Raw genomic sequence first — 20,197 nt, 5'->3', positions numbered from 1 at the left:
CCCTCACAAAAAAACTTTATTTTCTTACATTTTCAAAAAAAAATTGTTTAGTATGTTTTTTAATCTATTTGAATTATGGTGACACTAGAAATGTCCTCATAAACCACATTTATAGCATACCCAAAGTCACACACACACAAGTCTAAACAAACAGCATGTGTTACATATTCATTACAGCTCGGCTAGCATGCTGGCAGCATTTGAAAAATGCCAACAAATCAAACTGACGTGATGCTACTGTCAGACTCCTGGGTGGACGGATAATGGCTCTATGCCAAAGCACAAAGCATTTTTGGAATGAACCAAATTCTAGCACTGGTCAGTTTTGTTTTTTTTAAGCACAAGTGCTGCTGGTTGTCATGGAATAATTCTCCACGTGTCTTTGTTACAAGAAAAAATAGGACTCACTAAAATGGATGATTTAAGCCATTTGAAAACATCACTAATTGATTTTAATGGAAAGTTGTTGCATGTAGTTGTACAAGTCATGTGCACTTTTAAAACATATGGTCTGCTTGTGCTCTCATTTGGGAAACAATGTGTGTAACCAGTGATCTGGAAGGTTTCATTTGCAGAAGTGTGTGGCTAACATTTACTTGCTTTTTACTATGCTATGTGCCTTGGAGAGTACGTCTGAACATTTTTTAACAGTTTCACTTCTCTCTGTTGCATGTGTATCTGTTGATTTACAGGAGGAACTTTATTCTCTCAATGTCAAACTTCCCCTAATGTGGTTAAGAAAGAAAATGGTTTAAACCTCAGTGTGCAAACCCTTTTATTTTTGCCTCTGTCTCTGATGCCCAGATTGGTCTAGCAAACTCTTTTGTTGTAGAATGGTGAGTCAGACACACTTGAGCCACCTCCGCCTTCCCCTATCCCCCTGCCCTCTTTTGTTAAGCCAGACTAAATTATTCAGACTCTGTTGTGGCATGTTGATGGGGCATTGTAAAGCAGCTGCACCCTAGCAACAGTTGGATAGTTGCCAGCAACCCCTTTTGTATGACCCCCCTATGCCCACACCCATTAAAGATAAGCTTTCTGTGATTCCATCTGTTTCCATCTCTCCTAAATTATCACATACCTTACAAGCATTTCGGCTTCCTAAAACCATCACGCTGAAGTGTCTCAGTCTGGTTTACTTGGTATGATAAAATGCAACAGGACCAAGGGCTTTTAAATCTGCAAGATCTTTGATTTAATTATTTGAAAATGATGTTGCAACCCTTTAAAGTTAACAAATACCATCCATATTATACAAACTGCACAGATTGTAGTGCTTTGCTTTATTTAGCTTTTAACCCTTAAATGCTTATGTGCATCGAAATCTGAAATTTGGTCATGATCCAATTCCATCATTTTAGAACAATTCATAATTATTTTCAAAAATATGCAGAAAAAAATATTCAGGAAACGTTTTTACGGAACGTTCTTAATTTAGACAGCACAGGCATACACCAGACTTGAGCACTAGAGTCAGATGCATTTAGGACAGATTCTTTAAGGAGGTTTGGCATATGTACAGCTATTAACAGAAATACAATACTAAGAATGTCAATGTCTGCAAGAGTCTATCAACAATTTTTGATTGAATCACTTTAATCCCCACAAACTGCTAACAAGAATTGGTCAGTTATCTTGTAATATTTATATTCTCTCTGCAATTGAAGTAAAATTCCCGTCTAAAACATAAAACTGATCAAGACCCAAAGAGTTAAGTATTAAGGTAATGCAAATGGCAATGGCCTCAGGCACAAACGAGGTCTTCATCACTATCCTGACTATGGAGCTTGAGAAACAATGCAAATATCTTAAAAAAGATACAGATGTGGCCTTAAAAATGCACGTTCCAGGCTATCCATCATGTGAAAATGTGCAGCATAATGCAGGCAGGCTTCTTAGAATTCAAATACATCTGGTGCACTTCTCACAAAATCAAATCAGGTGGGGCATGAGACACTACAGTAAGAGCTTACGCCCCTCCGCCAGTTACAGCCCTGATAACACACAAACATCACCCAGACATCTATTTGATGTGTTTGTTTACATCTGCAATACGTCTATGTAAAGAGGAGACGAGAAGCAGTTTTCCTGGTTCAGGTTATAGTTTATTTTCTCTCTCTCTGCAGCACAAAGTTAATCATCAATCGCACACCGCTTCACAAAAATAAACTCTCAACATTTGTAAAGAAACTCCTAGCTTCTTGCTTGGGTCTGTCGTGCCCAGGCTCTCTCCCCCTCCTATTTGCGGTGTGTCTCTATTTATGCCGCTCTCCCCGTGCTCACTGAAATTAGAGACAGGTGTTATACATAATTTAGCTCAGGTGTAAGCGCCCTTACCGCTTTTTCTCTCTCCGGAGAGATGCTTGACCACGCCCCCGCTGCCACAGTCTATAAGACATGTCAATAAGTATGTCTTTGAGATGTTTATTATTTAGAATGTTCGTAAATCTGATCTATAGCAGATGTTTAGCGGATGTAAATTAGATTGTTATGCTTTCCAGATGAAAATATCTAAAACAGACATATAGGAGATGTACAGCTATCTGGATGGGGAATAATTATCAAATGAAATATTGTAAAAATATTTTAATTAGAATCACAATTTTCCATTATATGAATTAGGGTGGAAGTTAGTATTGTTGCCATATTATTTGTATAATATTTGTCTCATAACATGCATTTGAGTTTTAGGCTACATGTTATAACCAGAAACAATATGCAGTTCAAAACTGGTGGCAACATGCCTTGTTATTCGTTATCTGTTGTAGTATTTTATTAGTAGTTAATATTTGCTATTAATCAATGTTGCTCCAAAGTGATAACACTGATTATGTTTTCCCATTCTTTTTTACGCTTATAGAAATAATAATAATAATAATAATAATAATTTGCAATTTTGTTTTGTTTAATGTCAGTATAGTTTTGGTCATTAAAAAACATAGGGTATCACAAAAATTGTCTGGGAGAAAATATATTTTATTTGATCTCTGTAGAGGATGTTAGGACAGGCGAGTGATCCGTGTTCTTTCCGTGTTAATACTTTGTTTTTAAATGTGGAAATAAAATGTTTAAAGGGAGTGAGCTATAACTGAAAGTAAACATTGTTCTCTCGGTGATTGGAGGGGCTCAGTGAAGATGGGGCTATGCAGAGAAGGCTATGATTCAGGTAAGGGCTGGCAGTGTGGCGGTCGCTTTCTCCAGCGAGGTGGCCCGGTGTCCTGGGCAGCATTTCCCAAAAGCATTGCAAGCTTAAGTTGACCGTAGAGACCATTGGCGACAATGGTTTCTACAATCTACTTAGGCATATAATGCTTTTGGAAAACGCTACCCAGGTCAATTGGTCGCAACGTGTGCTTTCTGACCAACGAACTGGTTGGGGATCTCGTTCTGTTGACTATTTATGGAGACGCTCCCTTCATGGACCTGCAAGGATACCATTTGCATAAGCCATGCTTAGCTTAAGAATATAATATTAATTAAGTGTACTTACTTTTATACCCACTCGGCAAGTTCATTTGCGCTTTGGGTCAGGTGGAACCAGACAAAACTATGGAAAACCACTGCATTGTTAACAGAGAAGTTGCGTGATTAGAAGAGCATTGGTCTGTGTGGTTTCCCAAACCCACTTTTCTTCCCATCCTCATCTCATGTTAGCGAAGACAGACACTTTCTTTTAAAAACATAGTTTATTGTGGAGACACAAATGGTTCATAGACACATGTGAAACTTGTTTAAACACATAAAAGTATAAGACCAAATACCATGCATAATACCAAACAGAAGACACCAGCCTTGGAGCAAACTGGCATTTTGTGAAAGGGTATGCAAATAAAAACCTTGTTTTGAATGTTTTAGTTGACGTTTAAGTAATCTATATCAAATATTAATATTTATGTGATTAAATTCATATCTATGTACTAAAAGCATGTTGCATGTATGTTGGGTACATTTAACTTTTCCACATGTATCCAAAAAAAAAAAAAAAAAAAAAAGAAGAAAAAAAAAGAAAAAAAGAAAATCAATTTGAGATTGAACCCGGGTTTTCTAATACCACAATCGAACACTTGACCACACAACCAACAACTGCACTGTGATAAATATGAGCTATTATCTACTACTGGTCCAACTGTTCTTCCCATTCCCTGTGCGAAGACAGACTCTTTCTTTTAATAAACATTAACAAAATATTTTAAAGGGTTTTGTTTGTTAAACAATTTCCTGTATGATATTTTAGTGCATTATTTAGGACTTTATTAAAATATATTTTTTAACACTTTAAGCACGTTAAGGCATTTTTTAAATACATTACTTTAAACAGACATAAGTTTCCAACACCCATATAACCTCACATTGTCAGCGATTCAAACCTTAAGGCCTTCGCACACCCAATGTGATGCGATTATGTGAAACGAACCTCTGATGAATTGTCCTTTCACATTAAAAGCAAGGCGAATGATCACCGTTAGCACATTCACACCTTTACAATAGGTGGCGCTAATCGACAAGCAATTTTACCCCGGTACAGTAGGTGACGCAAAGCACCTTTCAGCTGTTCTGCCCATTGCTCATCACGGATGAGAAGAAGAACTTGACAAGTCTAGTAAGCCTATCGAAAAAATAAAACGCATCTCTCTACAAGCTGCAGCAGGGCTGACGAGTGTGTTGTTGATTTGCTCAGTGAAAATATTCGAGACACTTTCAGAGACAATTCACCTATTGGACAAGTTGACTGACAGTATCATCATGTAGACACAGTCTGAGGGTTTAAAATATCTGTATAATGCACACACATAATGACTGTTAAAACAAATATTGTCATTTGAAACAAAACTGATTGTATCTTATTTACATGTATATCAACTTGTACATTTGCTCAAAACCCTACATGTTACCAACAAAAACCATCTTCAGTCTGACCAGTTATTAGATACTTTACTGTTAACAACAGTACAGCTGTTAACGGTAGCACAGCATTAAGAATTACTTAATTATGAGGAGAAACCACCATGTTTTTGGTATAAAAAGGCACACAGTGCACTGCAAGTCACAGTAATAGTATTAATATTATTATATTCACATTTATTCAGATGTAATAAATGTAAATTATTAATATTTTGCAAAGAAATTCAGTTTAAAGAAAGTGATACAAATGCAAAAATTCTACAATATATATTATATAAGAGATACAGAAAAACTCTGGAAAAATTAAATGCATAAGCAAAAAATGCAGCAATATAATTTACATGTTAAGAGAACCCATATGAGTTTCAGTTTTTACAGCATTTGATGCAAATGAAATAAACATCCTCACAGCTGGTTCAGGATTTTTCCTTGAGTTACTACAGCGTTTAATGTTGGTGCTCATACAACTTTCTGTGCTTTAGCAGCACCAGTTACACTAGTTTTGTAACTGCAGCGGCTCCTGACACGCATGCGTATAACACTCCCTGAGCATGCGTGTGACAACCCCAGCAGACATATTCATTATTTTAATATGTATAATTCATTTTAAAAATTGTCATTTGTTGTTATTTATTTTTAAACCCGAATAGACTATCTAATAAAATATCAGCAAGTGATGGAAGACCAGATGGATAAAATAATTGAATGGAAATAAAAGACATTTGCAGTCATATTTTTATTTAATTACCATTGAGGCTCAATATGTAATATTATGAGCATGACAAAATAAAATTAAAGGACAGCAGGAAAAACGGCATTATACAGTATACAGTGTAAGGTAGGAGTTGTTATCTGTAACTATTTCATATTTCCATGGACTTGCTTGCATTCTTGTTTAGATACAGTGAGAAATATAAAAACATCCTGGTTACTTTCGTAACCTCCATTCCCTGATGGAGGGAACGAGACGTTGTGTCGATGTAGTGAGCCCTTGGGAGCCCCAAACACCTCTGATCTTTGAGAAAAGACCAATGGGAATTGGCGAGAGGAATTTGCATGCCACTCCCCCGGACATATGGGTATAAAAGGAGCTGGCTCGCAACCACTCATTCAGGTTTTGTGCTGAGGAGCCGAGACAAGGTCCCAGCCAATTCAGCGGGTAGTTTAGTGTTGTGGCAGGAGGGACACAATGTCTCATTCCTTCCATCAGGGAACAGAGGTTACAAAAGTAATCAGGACGTTCCCTATCTGTCACTCACTCGACGTTGTGCCAATGTAGTGACACTAGGGGTCCCTAAACGAAATGCCATAACTAGCTGAACTGTGTTACGTGGACTGGCGGTGCGAGATGGGCAGACCATTGCGTGCCTCGTAGCCAGCGCACCTGGCCATCACGTAACCTCCCCCAATGCTCCTACGAGTGTCGTACGGTCCCCCGCACCTCGGGAACAAGTTGACTGCCCAAAAATGGGGACAGGCTACCCCAGCCGTGACCTCTTCTCTTCTTTTTTCTCCCCAAAAAAGAGTGGAAATCGATCAGCTGGGGGCCAGAAGTGTCCACGTCAGGGGGGTGTCACTCCCAAGGGGAAGACACTGTGGAGACCACAACCTGCCCGAAGGGAGGTAATTGTGTGGAAATACGTCATATGGTCTTACCGAGTTTTGTCGGCAGAGGGGACTCTGCCCAAGGAAGATGCGGGTTTACCAATAGGGAAACCATCTCGTGGAATATACATTACATGGGGTTACAGACAGGCAACCAGTGCATGTGGAGCACCTACCCCAGTACAGGGCCTACTAGCACACGTACTGGGCCGGCATCAAGTTTCTCCGTGAACTCGCCTGCCACAGGGCTAAGGAGGAAGGACATCCAGGGTCCACGGTCTCGTGAACAAGGCTGGGGGTTAAAAAGTGCACGTCTCCCCCTTCAGGAGGGGAAAGGCGCTATGTGCAAGTGGTACACCCAGCCAGCTGTCCCGCACACTTACCTGTTTGTACCTGACAATACACGGGATGAAACCAGCTCAACCCGGAGATTGTAGAATCTCACGAAGGTATTGGGTGTTGCCCAGCCTGCTGCTCTACAGATGTCTGCTAAAGAGGCACCATTGATCAGGGCCCAGGAGGCCGCCACATTCCTAATTGTGCTCGTAGCACCAAGGGGGGCGGCACGTCCTGGGCGTGATATGCCAAGGCGATGGCATCAATGACCCAGTGGGTGATCCTCTGTTTAGAGACAGCGCAAGAGCTGCTCAGAGCATCTAAAGCTCTGCGTGCGATCCAAATAGATGCGCAAAGCACGCACCGGACACAGCAATAACAAGGCTGTGTCTGTCTCCACCTGGGGCAGCGCTTGCAGGTTCACCACCTGATCCCGAAACGGGGTCGTGGGAACCTTGGGCACATAGCCCGGTCAGGGTCTCAGGACCACGTGAGAGTATTCCGGACCAAACTCCAGGTACGTGTCGCTGACAGAGAATGCCTGCAGGTCCCCTACCCTCTTGATGGACGTGAGCGCAGTCAGGAAGGCAGTCTTCAAAGAGAGTGCCTTTAGCTCAACTGACTCCAGGGGCTCAAACGGGGCTTCCCGCAAGCCCCGTAGGAGCATGGAGAGATCCCTTGAGGGAATGAGGCACGGTCTGGGAGGATTCAGCCTCCTCGCGCCTTTAAGGAACCTGATGATCAGGTTGTGCTTCCCGAGAGACTTACCGTCAACTGCATCGTGGTGCGCCACTATAGCGGTCATGTATACCTTCAAGGTGGAGGGGGACAGCCGCCCCTCCAGCCTCTCCTGCAGGAAGGAAAGCACTGACCCGACTGCACATCTCTGGGTGTCTTCGCATTGGGAAGAACACCACTTAGCGAACAGACGCCACTTCAAGGCATACAGGCACCTCGTAGAGGGAGCCCTAACATGAGTGATCATGTCTACCACCGTGGGTGGTTGGCCACTTATGTCTTCCGCGTCCCGTGCAAGGGCCAGACTTGGAGATTCCAGAGGTCTGGTCATGGGTGCCAGATGGTGCCCCGTCCCTGAAAAAGAAGGTCCTTCCTTAGGGGAATTCGCTGGGGGGGGGGAGTGTGAGGTCCGAGAACCAAGTCTGGATGGGCCAGTAGGGTGCTACTAGGATGACCTGCTCCTCATTCTCCCTGACCTTGTACAGGGTCTGTGCAAGTAGGCTCACTGGGGGGAACGCATACTTGCATAGCCCCCGGGGCCAGCTGTTTGCCAGCGCGTACCAGAGTGGTGTGTGTAAAGCCCGGTTCAGTACTCGCAGGTCCAAAATTGGCCGCAACCCACCGTCTTTCTTTGGTACGATGAAGAAGGGGCTGTAGAACCCCTTCTTCATCTCGGCTGGAGGGACAGGCTCCATCGCGTCCTTCCGCAAAAGGGTGGCAATCTCCGCACGCAGGGCAGCATCATTCTTGCCCTGCACTGAGGTGAAATCGCATAGCCAAGTCAGACGGTTCTGGTCAGCCACTGCGACGGGATGGAGATCGCACGCCATATCAACCGCAATGTTGCCATAGTCATGTTCTCGCAGTGAGGACATGACCCATCCACGAACGCCATCTCCACGTGGGCAGTGCCCAAGCACAGGAGACAGCGATCGTGGCCGTCGGAAGCGAAGAGGTATCGACCGCAACCAGGAATTAAACACAGACAGAAAGTCATCTTTAAAAAGACGCTGTCCATCAGTGCCACTCTTTTAGAATGAAAATATACTCTTTTAGTATAAGAATATACTCTTTTATGCTGCTGAAGTGCCCAGGGGCGTTCTCTGCACTCCACTGGTGCACGAGGGGGAGAAACCGCTGTAATGTGCCGTAAATCCAACAGCTTTTCGAGGTGAATGGACCGGCAGAGGAATTCAGCTCACTGAACACAACCGCTCGGCTCCGAAGTGAAAATTTGAATGAGTGGTTGCGGTCCTTTTATACCTGTATGTCCGGGGGAGTTGCATGCAAATTCCACTCGCCAGTTCTCATTGGCCTTTTCTCAAAGATCAGAGGTGTTTGGGGCTCCCAAGGGTGACCTCTAGTGTCACTACATCGACACAACGTCGAGTGAGTGACAGATAGGGAACTGTTTTTTAAAATAAAAACCGAATGTTGAGTTAGATTGATGTAAAAAAAATCACATTAAATCTGACCTGGCTGTTCAGACTGAAAGCACATGGGAAAAAATCAGATACGCATCCAATTTATTTCCACATATGACAGTGGCCCAGATCGGATATGAAAATGTCAGATTCAAAGCGCTTTTGGCTGTTCATATGGTCATCTAATTAACAGATCTGTGTCACATGTGAGTGAAAAAAATCAGATTTGTTCCATATTCAGCTGCGGTGTGAACGTAGCCTCCCGTTTCCAAAAGACTATAGGAGATTTGGACTTTAGATTTTCTTCCGAAATCTTTGGATCAGGACAAACCTGGAATTTTACACAAATTAAAACGTTAATTAAATTTTATACACATCTCTTAATATTATCACCTCTGATTTATCAAGACCAGATTGCCCTGCATCTTGTGTCTGTGGATTCGTATTTCATTGCAGTGGCAGTGACCCACATGTTATCATGCAAGATCAAACATGGTTGATTAGAGTAGCATTAAATTGGAAAAAAAATAAAAAATTATATATATATATATATATATATATATTCACTGGCGGGCAAAAATTTAGAATAATGTACAGATTTTGCTGTTTCGGAAGGAAATTAGTACATTAATTCACCAAAGTGGCATTCAACTGATCACAAAGTATAGTCAGGACATTACTGATGTAAAAAACAGCACCATCACTATATGAAAAAAGTCATTTTTGATCAAATCTAGACAGGCCCCATTTCCAGCAGCCATCACTCCAGCACTTTATCCTTGAGTAATCATGCTAAATTGCTAATTTGGTACTAGAAAATCACTTGTCATCATATCAAACACAGTTGAAAGCTGTTTGGTTCGTTAAATGAAGCTTAACATTGTCTTTGTGTTTGTTTTTGAGTTGCCACAGTATGCAATAGACTGGCATGTCATAAAGTCAATATTAGGTCAAAAATGGCAAAAAAAGAAACAGCCGTCTCTAGAAACTGGTCCGTCAATCATTGTTTTGAGGAATGAAGGCTTTACAATGCTTGAAACTGCCAAAAAAACGGAAGATTTCATACAAAGGTGTACACTACAGTCTTCAAAGACAAAGGACAACTGGCTCTAACAATGACAGAAAAAGATGTAGAAGGCCCAGATGTTTAACAAACAAGAGGATAAGTACATCAGAGTCTCTAGTTTGAGAAATAGACGCCTCACATGTCCTTAGCTGACAGCTTCATTGAATTCTACCCGCTCAACACCAGTTTCATGTACAACAGTAAAGAGAAGACTCTTATGGGAAGAATTGCAAAGAAAAAGCCACTTTTGAAACAGAAAAACAAAAAGAAAAGGTTAGAGTGGGCAAAGAAACACAGACATTGGACAACAGATAACTGGAAAAGAGTGTTATCGATTGTAAAGGGGGTACAAGGGAAAGGAGGAGGCGAGAACCGGCTTAACAATATAAATAATATTTAATTAAATAAAAAGACACACAAACACATACAGGGCAGCTGCCGTTTTCGGTCACCTTTATCCCTTGCTTGCCTCATCAGGCTGATTGGGATTTGGGCGTCCGTCATTCCGCCCAGCCCCGCCCTCCTCCACGCTACACTCCTCCTTGCGTTGCCTCAGGCTGGGGAGCCCCCGGCATGACATACATCCCCTCCTCCTCTCCGGGGTGGGGGGCGTGCCTTGCGCCCAGCCTGCTGGCAGGTCATTCCCGCCTTCCTCGACCTGGGAGGAGACAGGAGGGGAAAAAAAACAAAAACAAACAAAAAAAAGGTGAGGGAAAGGCCAACACAGAGCGACAGCGCGAGAGAGAGAGGAGAGAGAGAAAAAGCTCACTCACCGGTTCGCTGATGCGCCGTCGCGTGGTCCCCGATCACTCCTCCACCCTCTCAGGCGGACGACAGCCACTCCTCCCCGGGTGGACCGGAGTCAAACCTCTGACCCCCAGTGGACAGAACACCCCTCCGCTTTTCTGGCGGCATGTGGGGACAATCCTCTGCCCCTGGCAGCAACTCCATCGCTCCAGGCGGTTGGGGAGTCCCATTCCTCATCGCCTTGCAGGCAGTTGGGCTACTCCGTCCCCTGGCGGATGGCAGCGGTGCTCCCCTGGATGGACGGCAGTGTCGAGGACTCTACGACGGGCATCCCTCCTCCCTCCCGGATTTCGGCACCAATGTAAAGGGGGTACAAGGGAAAGGAGGAGGCGAGAACCGGCTTAACAATATAAATAATATTTAATTAAATAAAAAGACACAAAAACACATACAGGGCAGCTGCCCATAATTCTCTCTCTCTCTCGAGCTGCTGTCTTCGGTTGCCTTTATCCTTCGCTCGCCTCATCAGGCTGATTGGGGTCCGGGCGTCCGTCATTCCGCCCGGCCCTGCCCTCCTCCTCGCTATATGGATCTTAACTCCATTGAGATTTTGTGTGATCAGCTAGACTGTAAGGTGCGTGAGAAGTGCCCGACAAGACAGACACATCTATGGCAAGTGCTACAGGAAGCGTTGGGTGAAATGTCACCTGTGAATCTGGACAAACTGACAGCAAGAATGCCAAGGATCTGCAAAGCTGTTATTGCTGCACGTGGAGAATTGTTTGATGAGAACTCTTTGAAGTAGTTTAAGTTTTTTTTTTTAATTGTAATAGTAATTTTTCATGTTATTAATGTCCTGACTATACATTATGATCAATTGAATGCCACTTTGGTGAATAAAAGTACCAATTTCTTTCCATAAGAGCAAAATCTGTATATTATTCCAAACGTTTGGCCTCCAGTGTGTGTGTGTGTATATATATATATATATATATATATATATATATATATATATATATATATATATATATATATATACATATAAATAATAAAGAAAAGTAATAAAACACACAATTTTGTATAACTGAGTCGAAAACATAATGATGATATGAATGGATGGCATCGCTCTGTATTGTATTTTGTACTCTTTCATTTTTTTCCCCATGTGTCCATGTAAGAAATGTGCCTTATGACCTTGGTACCCTAAATATGGTTGTATTGTTGTATACATGCCTGATACCAAACCTTCCAAAAAAAGAAATAAAAACTTTAATAAAAAATAAATAAATAAATAAAAACATAACGAGGAACAGCTGCAATTACCTAAATATTTTAATTAAAAAAAAAAAAGTATTAAGACAGTTACTTTTATGCAGCAGCTCAAGTGAGTCTGTGATTTTTTTATTTGAAATGGTTAATTTATATGAACTGCCCAAACGAATCACCAGTACACATCAATTTTAAAGATCGACTACTGACCCTCACGTCCACGTTTGCGCTTGCTTGCGCTCAAAAATGAAGTAAGGGGGAACCCCTAATAATGGCGGTAGGCATGGTGAAATGTCAAGGAGCAAATGCAGCAGCAACTGTTGAACATTTGGAAATAAAGTAAAGAATTGGAGAACAATATCTTCTGAAGTCCTCCTCAGAAGTCACGTTACTTACGCAAGCATCGCTGGGCTCAATGTCTCGGTTCGGCTGTAGAGTGAGCAACACAGTCTGACAAAAAGCAAGTGTTTTGTCATCTTACACCATTGCTTGTTGTAAAAAGTAGCTTGTTCATGGAAAAGCTACACTTGTAAAAATAAGGGAACTACTCTCACGCTACTGAACAGTAGCCTATAATGTAATTAAGTTGAATCAGAAACTTTATCAAATCAATCAAATCAAATCAAATCACTTTATTGTCACACAGCCATATACACAAGTGCAATGGTGTGTGAAATTCTTGGGTGCAGTTCCGATCAACATAGCAGTCGTGACAGTGATGAGGCATATACCAATTTACAATAACATCAAATTAACACAACACAATTTAAACATCTGTTATACACATAATTACACTCAGCAGTATACAAATAATAACATACACTGTACAGTATACAATACGCACTATATAGATACACATTATTCAATAAAAGTAAAAATATATTAAAAAGTATATATATATATATATACACTATATTGCCAAAAGTATTTGCTCATCTGCCTTTAGACGCATATGAACTTAAGTGACATCCCATTCTTAATCCATAGGGTTTAATATGACGTTGGCCCACCCTTTGCAGCTATAACAGCTTCAACTCTTCTGGGAAGGCTTTCCACAAGGTTTAGGAGTGTGTTTATGGGAATTTTTGACCATTCTTCCAGAAGCGCATTTGTGAGGTCAGACACTGATGTTGGACGAGAAGGCCTGGCTCGCAGTCTTCGCTCTAATTCATCCCAAAGGTTCTCTATCGGGTTGAGGTCAGGACTCTGTGTAGGCCAGTCAAGTTCTTCCACACCAGACTCGCTCATCCATGTCTTTATGGACCTTGCTTTGTGCACTGGTGCGCAGTCATGTTGGAACAGGAAGGGGCCATCCCCAAACTGTTCCCACAAAGTTGGGAGCATGGAATTGTCCAAAATCTCTTGGTATGCTGAAGCATTCAGAGTTCCTTTCACTGGAACTAAGGGGCCAAGCCCAGCTCCTGAAAAACAACCCCACACCATAATCCCCCCTCCACCAAACTTCACAGTTGGCACAATGCAGTCAGACAAGTACCGTTCTCCTGGCAACCGCCAAACCCGGACTCGTCCATCAGATTGCCAGTTGGAGAAGCGTGATTCGTCACTCCAGAGAACGCGTTTCCACCGCTCTAGAGTCCAGTGGCGGTGTGCTTTACACCACTGCATCCGACGCTTTGTATTGCACTTGGTGATGTATGGCTTGGATGCAGCTGCTCGGCCATGGAAACCCATTCCATGAAGCTCTCTACGCACTGTTCTTGAGCTAATCTGAAGGCCACATGAACTTTGGAGGTCTGTAGCGATTGACTCTGCAGAAAGTTGGCGACCTCTGCGCACTATGCGCCTCAGCATCCGCTGACCCCGCTCTGTCATTTTACGTGGTCTACCACTTCGTGGCTGAGTTGCTGTCATTCCCAATCGCTTCCACTTTGTTATAATACCACTGAGAGTTGACTGTGGAATATTTAGTAGCGAGGAAATTTCACGACTGGACTTGTTGCACAGGTGGCATCCTATCACAGTACCACGCTGGAATTCACTGAGCTCCTGAGAGCGGCCCATCCTTTCACAAATGTTTGTAGAAGCAGTCTGCATGCCTAGGTGCTTCATTTTATACACCTGTGGCCATGGAAGTGATTGGAACACCTGAATTCAATTATTTGGATGGGTGAGCGAATACTTTTGGCAATATAGTGTATATATATATATATATATATATATATATATATATATATATATATATATATATATATATAGCATGTACAGTATTGTACTGTATTGACATTCAGGCTGTCGGTTGATAGTCAGTTGTTAAGAGAGAAAATAATATAATAATAATAATATAATTTATGACAGTCTGGTGTGAGATATAAGAGTAATGGTAATAAAGTGCAGTGCTGATGTATTTTGATCATGGGAGATCAAGAGTTCAAAAGTCTGATTGCTTGGGGGAAGAAGCTATCATGGAGTCGGCTGGTGCGGGTCCTGATGCTGCAATACCGCCTACCTGATGGTAGCAGTGAGAACAGCCTATGGCTCGGGTGGCTGGAGTCTCTGATGATCCTCCGAGCTTTTTTCACACACCTCCTTGTATATATTTCCTGGATGGAGGGAAGCTCACCTCCGATGATGTGTCTGGCAGTTCGCACCACCCTTTGCAGTGCTTTACGGTTGTGGGCGGTGCTATTGCCGTACCAGGCGGAGATACAGCCAGTCAGGATGCTCTCCACAGTGCAGGTGTAGAACCGTGTGAGGATGTGGCGGTTCATTCCAAACTTCCTCAGCCGTCTCAGGAAGAAGAGGCGCTGATGAGCCTTCTTCACAACGACTTCAGTGTGGATGGACCATGTGAGTTCTTCAGTGATGTGGACACCCAGGAACTTGAAGCTGCTGACTCTCTCCACTGGTGCTCCATTGATGGTGATGGGACTGTGTTCTCTGTCTTTTCTTCTGAAGTCCACCACAAGCTCCTTTGTCTTACTGACGTTGAGGGAGAGGTTGTGCTCCTGACACCAGTGTGTCAGAGTGTGTACCTCCTCTTTGTAGGCTGTTTCATCATTGTCAGTGATCAGACCTACCACCGTCATGTCATCAGCAAACTTAATGATGGCATTGGAGCTGTGTGTTGCCACACAGTCATGTGTGTACAAGGAATACAGTAGTGGGCTGAGAACACAGCCCTGCGGGGCTCCAGTGTTGAGGGTCAGTGATGAGGAGATGTTGCTGCCTATTCTAACCACCTGGCGTCTGCTTGACAGGAAGTCCAGGATCCAGCTGCACAGCGAGCTGTTTAAGCCCAGAGCCCGGAGTTTCTCATCTAGCTTGGAGGGCACTATGGTGTTGAATGCTGAGCTGTAGTCTACAAACTGCATTCTCACATAAGTGTTCTTTTTTTCCAGGTGGGAGAGAGCAGTGTGTATTGTAGATGCAATGGCATCATCAGTAGAGAGGTTGTTGCGGTAAGCAAACTGCAGCAGGTCAAGAGAGAGTGGCAATACACAGCAGATGTAATCTCTGATTATTCTCTCAAAACATTTGCTGATGATGGGGGTCAGAGCAACAGGACGCCAGTCATTTAAACAAGTTATTTTTGATTGTTTTGGAACAGGCACAATGGTGGATGTTTTAAAGCATGTGGGGACTACAGACAAAGAGAGGGAAAGGTTGAAAATGTCCGTAAAAACACCAGCCAGCTGGTTCGCGCACGCTCTGATGACGCGGCCCGGAATGCCGTCTGGGCCAGCGGCTTTGCGGATATTCACCCGTCGGAAGGATCGGGTTACATCCGCTACAGAGACGGAGAGTGAACTAACCTCTGTAGCTTCAGCCGCGAGAGCTCTCTCCCCGAGGGCAGTGTTATTTCCCTCGAAACGAGCATAAAAATTATTTAGCTCATCCGGTAGAGAGGCAGCGGTGTTCATGGTGGAGTTTTTATTCCCTTTAAAGTCTGTGATGATGTTAATTCCCTGCCACATGCTTCTAGAGTTGGTGGTGTTAAACTGTCCTTCAATCTTACTCCTGTACTGGCGTTTTGCGGTTCTGATCATTTTTCAGAGGGCATAACTGGCTTGTTTATGCTCCTCCACGTTCCCGGAATTAAAAGCGGAGGTCTGCACATTAAGTGCCACGCGAACATCTCTATTGATCCAAGGTTTCTGATTCGGATAGATTCGTACGGTTCTGGTCGGAACGACGTCCTCTACGCACGTTCTGATGAAACATATTACGCTATCAGCGTAAAACTCGATGTCGTCTTCAAAGGCAGACCGGAACATCTCCCAGTCCGTGTGATCAAAACAGTCTTGTAGCGTAGAATCTGACTGGTCCGACCAGCACTGGATCGTTCTGAGGGTGGGTGCTTCCTGTTTCAATTTCTGCCTGTAAGCGGGCAGAAGCAGAATGGAAGAGTGGTCCGATTTGCCAAATGGTGGGCGGGGGAGGGATTTGTAGCCATCCCGGAACGGAGAGTAGCAATGGTCCAAAACCCGGTCCCCTCGTGTGTTGAAACTAATATGCTGGTGATATTTTGGTGCGACTGATTTTAAACTGGCTTTATTAAAGTCCCCGGTCACAATGAACGCGGCCTCAGGGTGCGCGGTTTCCTGCTCACTTATACTCCCATACAGTTCCTTGAGTGCCCGGTCTGTGTTGGCTTGTGGGGGGATGTACACAGCAGTGATAATGACCGCTGTGAATTCCCTCGGTAGCCAGAATGGTCGACACAGAAGCATAAGAAATTCCAGATCAGGAGAGCAGAAAGACTTGATAGAACGTACATTCCTCTGATCACACCAGGATTTGTTGATCATAAAACATACACCACCACCTCTGCTTTTACCTGAGAGGTCTTTCGCTCTGTTCGCTCGGTGCACGGAGAACCCCGCTGGTTCAATGGCTGAGTCTGGAATCTCCGCAGACATCCAAGTTTCTGTTAGGCAGATAATGCAGCAGTCCCTTGTATCTCGTTGGAAAGAGATCCGCGCTTTCAGCTCGCAGAGCTTGTTATCCAGAGACTGAACATTTGCCAGTAGAATAGCGGGTAGCGGGGGTCGATTTGCGCGGCGTCTTACTCTGATGAGAATGCCGGCTCTGTTTCCCCTTTTCCTCCTGCGTTTCCGCGGCCGTGCTGCCCAGACAAAGGGCTCCGCTTGCGTGTTTGTAAACAGCGGGTCGGCATTGAGGAATGTGAAGTCCGGTTTACGGTGTGAAATTGCTGAACCAATGTCCAAAAGTGTTTGTCTGTCTTAGACAATAAGGCAGACAACATCCAAGACAAAAAACATAAGAATTGTGAACAAAACAAACAAAACATTACTATGTTGTGTTTGAGCTCACAACGCAGCAGCCATACTCGGCGCCATCTTGAGTCCAATCATTTAATCAGTCATGAACGCTGCCGCCCTATGCAACTGTACGCCTATGATTTTAACTTTAAAACACAATTGTGGCGACAATTATAAGATTAAATACCATGTATCAATTATATACAGTATAATACCAAATGACCAATAATGATCTTACAGGACACAGTGTCAGTACCAACCACAGTGCAAGGTGGCTTTTTGTGAAAGGATATGCAAATAAAAACCATGCTATCCTGAAATAATATGTCTGCATTTGTTCTGAATGTTGAAATTTACTTAATATCAAATGTTACTGTTTATGCAGGGGCGTTGATTAAAAATCAGGACTAGCAAGTACAACCCCCTCAGCCCCCATACCCCACTTCACAATACAACCCCCCAATGTTCAAACCATATCTACACCCTTGTATTTATGTGATAAAATGTGTTTTTAATGCAATAATGGAATATCGCTCGTCTGCTGGTTGCATTTTCTGTCAACTCTTCATTCCGCTCAAAACAATAGAAAAGACGCTATAGCCTATTTAGGTGTGAAACTTTCCCTCCTCCATTAGGATAACATTCCTATAAGCATGGTGCGAATTATGGGGGTAATTTACAAAAGCAAATAATAATAATAAAACAGTAACAAATAACAATAAAAAAAGGTGCCAAGTAATGGTATTAAAAATAATAACAATATAGAGTTTACAATCTAAAATACAAATTTAACAAGACATTTATCTCTAACAAAATTTTTTTTTGCCTAATTTAAAGATTTATGCATTTCAATTTCATAAAATTAAATGAATAAAACTTAAAACATGAACGTTTTTTAAATTTGTATTTTGTTAAAGATTTCTCAATTCAGTCTGATGGAATTTAGTTATGAAATTAAAATGTGTAAATCTTAAAATTATTTTTTGAGTGCATAAATACATTTTTGGTAATGAACATAAATAATCTTTCACAAAATGACAAAATGTTTTTCTGCATAATTTTCAATTTCCCCTGGCATTTCCATTTCCCCTGGCATGTTGCTCCTAATGAGAAATACCTGAAAAATATATTTTATTTTAATATAGGCCTATGTAAAGTAATTTATAATTATTTTAATCTATTTATAATATCACACAGAAAAATACCTGCACACATAAAGGAAAATGTCTCTTTTTGGTAACATATTTAGCATGTTTATTTAGAAGGTGATTCAGCTTAAGAAACTTTCAATTTCATATTTTTATTATTGGTCTCTGTGATCATCAGTATTATTCTATATATTGAGGACTTGTATAATGACACCGTGATTCAAGGAGAATATCTTTTTACGTTAAGCCTTTTCCTTCCTAGAAGTCCACAAGAAAAACGCTTAATGTGGCTTAACATTTCTCTTTGGAGAAAACAAGAACTTCACATTAAACTCTACACTTCTAGTTGTGTCACCCATATGTTTATAGACAAAATTCTTATTCCAACCAAGACAACTGTATTAGTATGTGAAGTATTTTCTTTATAATAGTTTTTAAAAAAACTTGACGTAATACTTTGTGTTTATATTATGGTTCTTCAGTAAAAAATATAACATTTCTCCCTGAATTATGGTGTTGTTGTTTTGGCAGTAATTAGTGTATTAAACAAAGAAAGTGTGATACAATTTGTTTTCTACCTGGTCATTGTTTTTATTACATTAAGCCACATTTTAGAATGTCCTTTGAACTTCATAAACCGGAGCATAATAAAACCAAGCACTATGTAATGTGTTTATTTATGCATCAATAATCAAAACGTGCATGGCAAACACAAAAAAAAAAAAAAAAAAAACTGTGAGCAACTGAATCTATAGTTTTATCGGCATGTGCGCAGTATGGCAAAAATAAAATGTAATTTGGCTTGTCCACGTTTAACATGCTTTGCTGCTGCCCGCTGTCAAGGTATTGGACAATCATCTGAACAACCAGCCAATGAGGTAAAGAGCTGACTGTGGACCGAGCACACAAAGCGAGGGTTTTTGAGTTGTTGAATGTTCCACTCTGCTCTTCAGTGTGTGTGTGTGTGTGTATATATATACATATATATACATATATATACGTATATATATACATATATATACATATATATACGTATATATATATATATATATATATATATATATATATATATATATATATATATATATATATATATATATATATATATATATATATATATATATATATATATATATACATATATATATATATATACAGGGTTGGGGAGTAACGGAATATATGTAACGGGATTACGTATTTAAAATACAAAATATAAGTAACTATTCCACTACAGTTACAATTTAAATCATTGGTAATTAGAATACAGTTACATTCAAAAAGTATTTTGATTACTAAAGAGATTACTTTGCATTTTATTGTCATTTGTTTCATTTAATATTTAGTCCTTTCAGATGGAAAACATTTATACATATAAATGATGCGATCCAAAGTGCATTTGAACAACGGTGAAACACTTTCGTATGATGTGTTACATTCATACGAGCAGACAGAGAAGTAGGTTTGAAATAAGTTTGAAGCAGAAGAAATAGAAATAAACCTTGTGTAAATTGTCAGCTTTACTCTAAGCTAAAATGCTATTTATAGCCATTTTACATGCACGTTACTAGGCACGATCATATTTTTTAATCAAGAAAATTTACACTGGATCATAATTTCTTTTTTTCTAGTAAGACCTTTGATATTAGGGCAAAAATCGTATTCTTGATCATTTTTGTATTGTTTTCCTGTAAAAATATCTAAAAATCCTTAAAACAAGAT

General features: G+C 41.4%; 1 protein-coding gene and 1 long non-coding RNA gene across 2 annotated transcripts in view; both read left to right on the top strand.

The window, feature by feature from the left end:
• LOC127443757 (uncharacterized) overlaps positions 1-20,197 on the top strand; it is a 600,892-nt gene that overhangs the window by 257,723 nt on the left and 322,972 nt on the right. The window lies entirely within an intron of this gene.
• LOC127443690 (probable ribonuclease ZC3H12C) overlaps positions 1-20,197 on the top strand; it is a 65,679-nt gene that overhangs the window by 1,476 nt on the left and 44,006 nt on the right. The gene's annotated exons all lie outside the window — the stretch shown is intronic.

Source organism: Myxocyprinus asiaticus, chromosome 7, assembly GCF_019703515.2.
Source record: "Myxocyprinus asiaticus isolate MX2 ecotype Aquarium Trade chromosome 7, UBuf_Myxa_2, whole genome shotgun sequence".
NCBI lineage: Eukaryota > Metazoa > Chordata > Actinopteri > Cypriniformes > Catostomidae > Myxocyprinus > Myxocyprinus asiaticus.
This window is presented reverse-complemented; position numbering and strand designations above follow the sequence as displayed.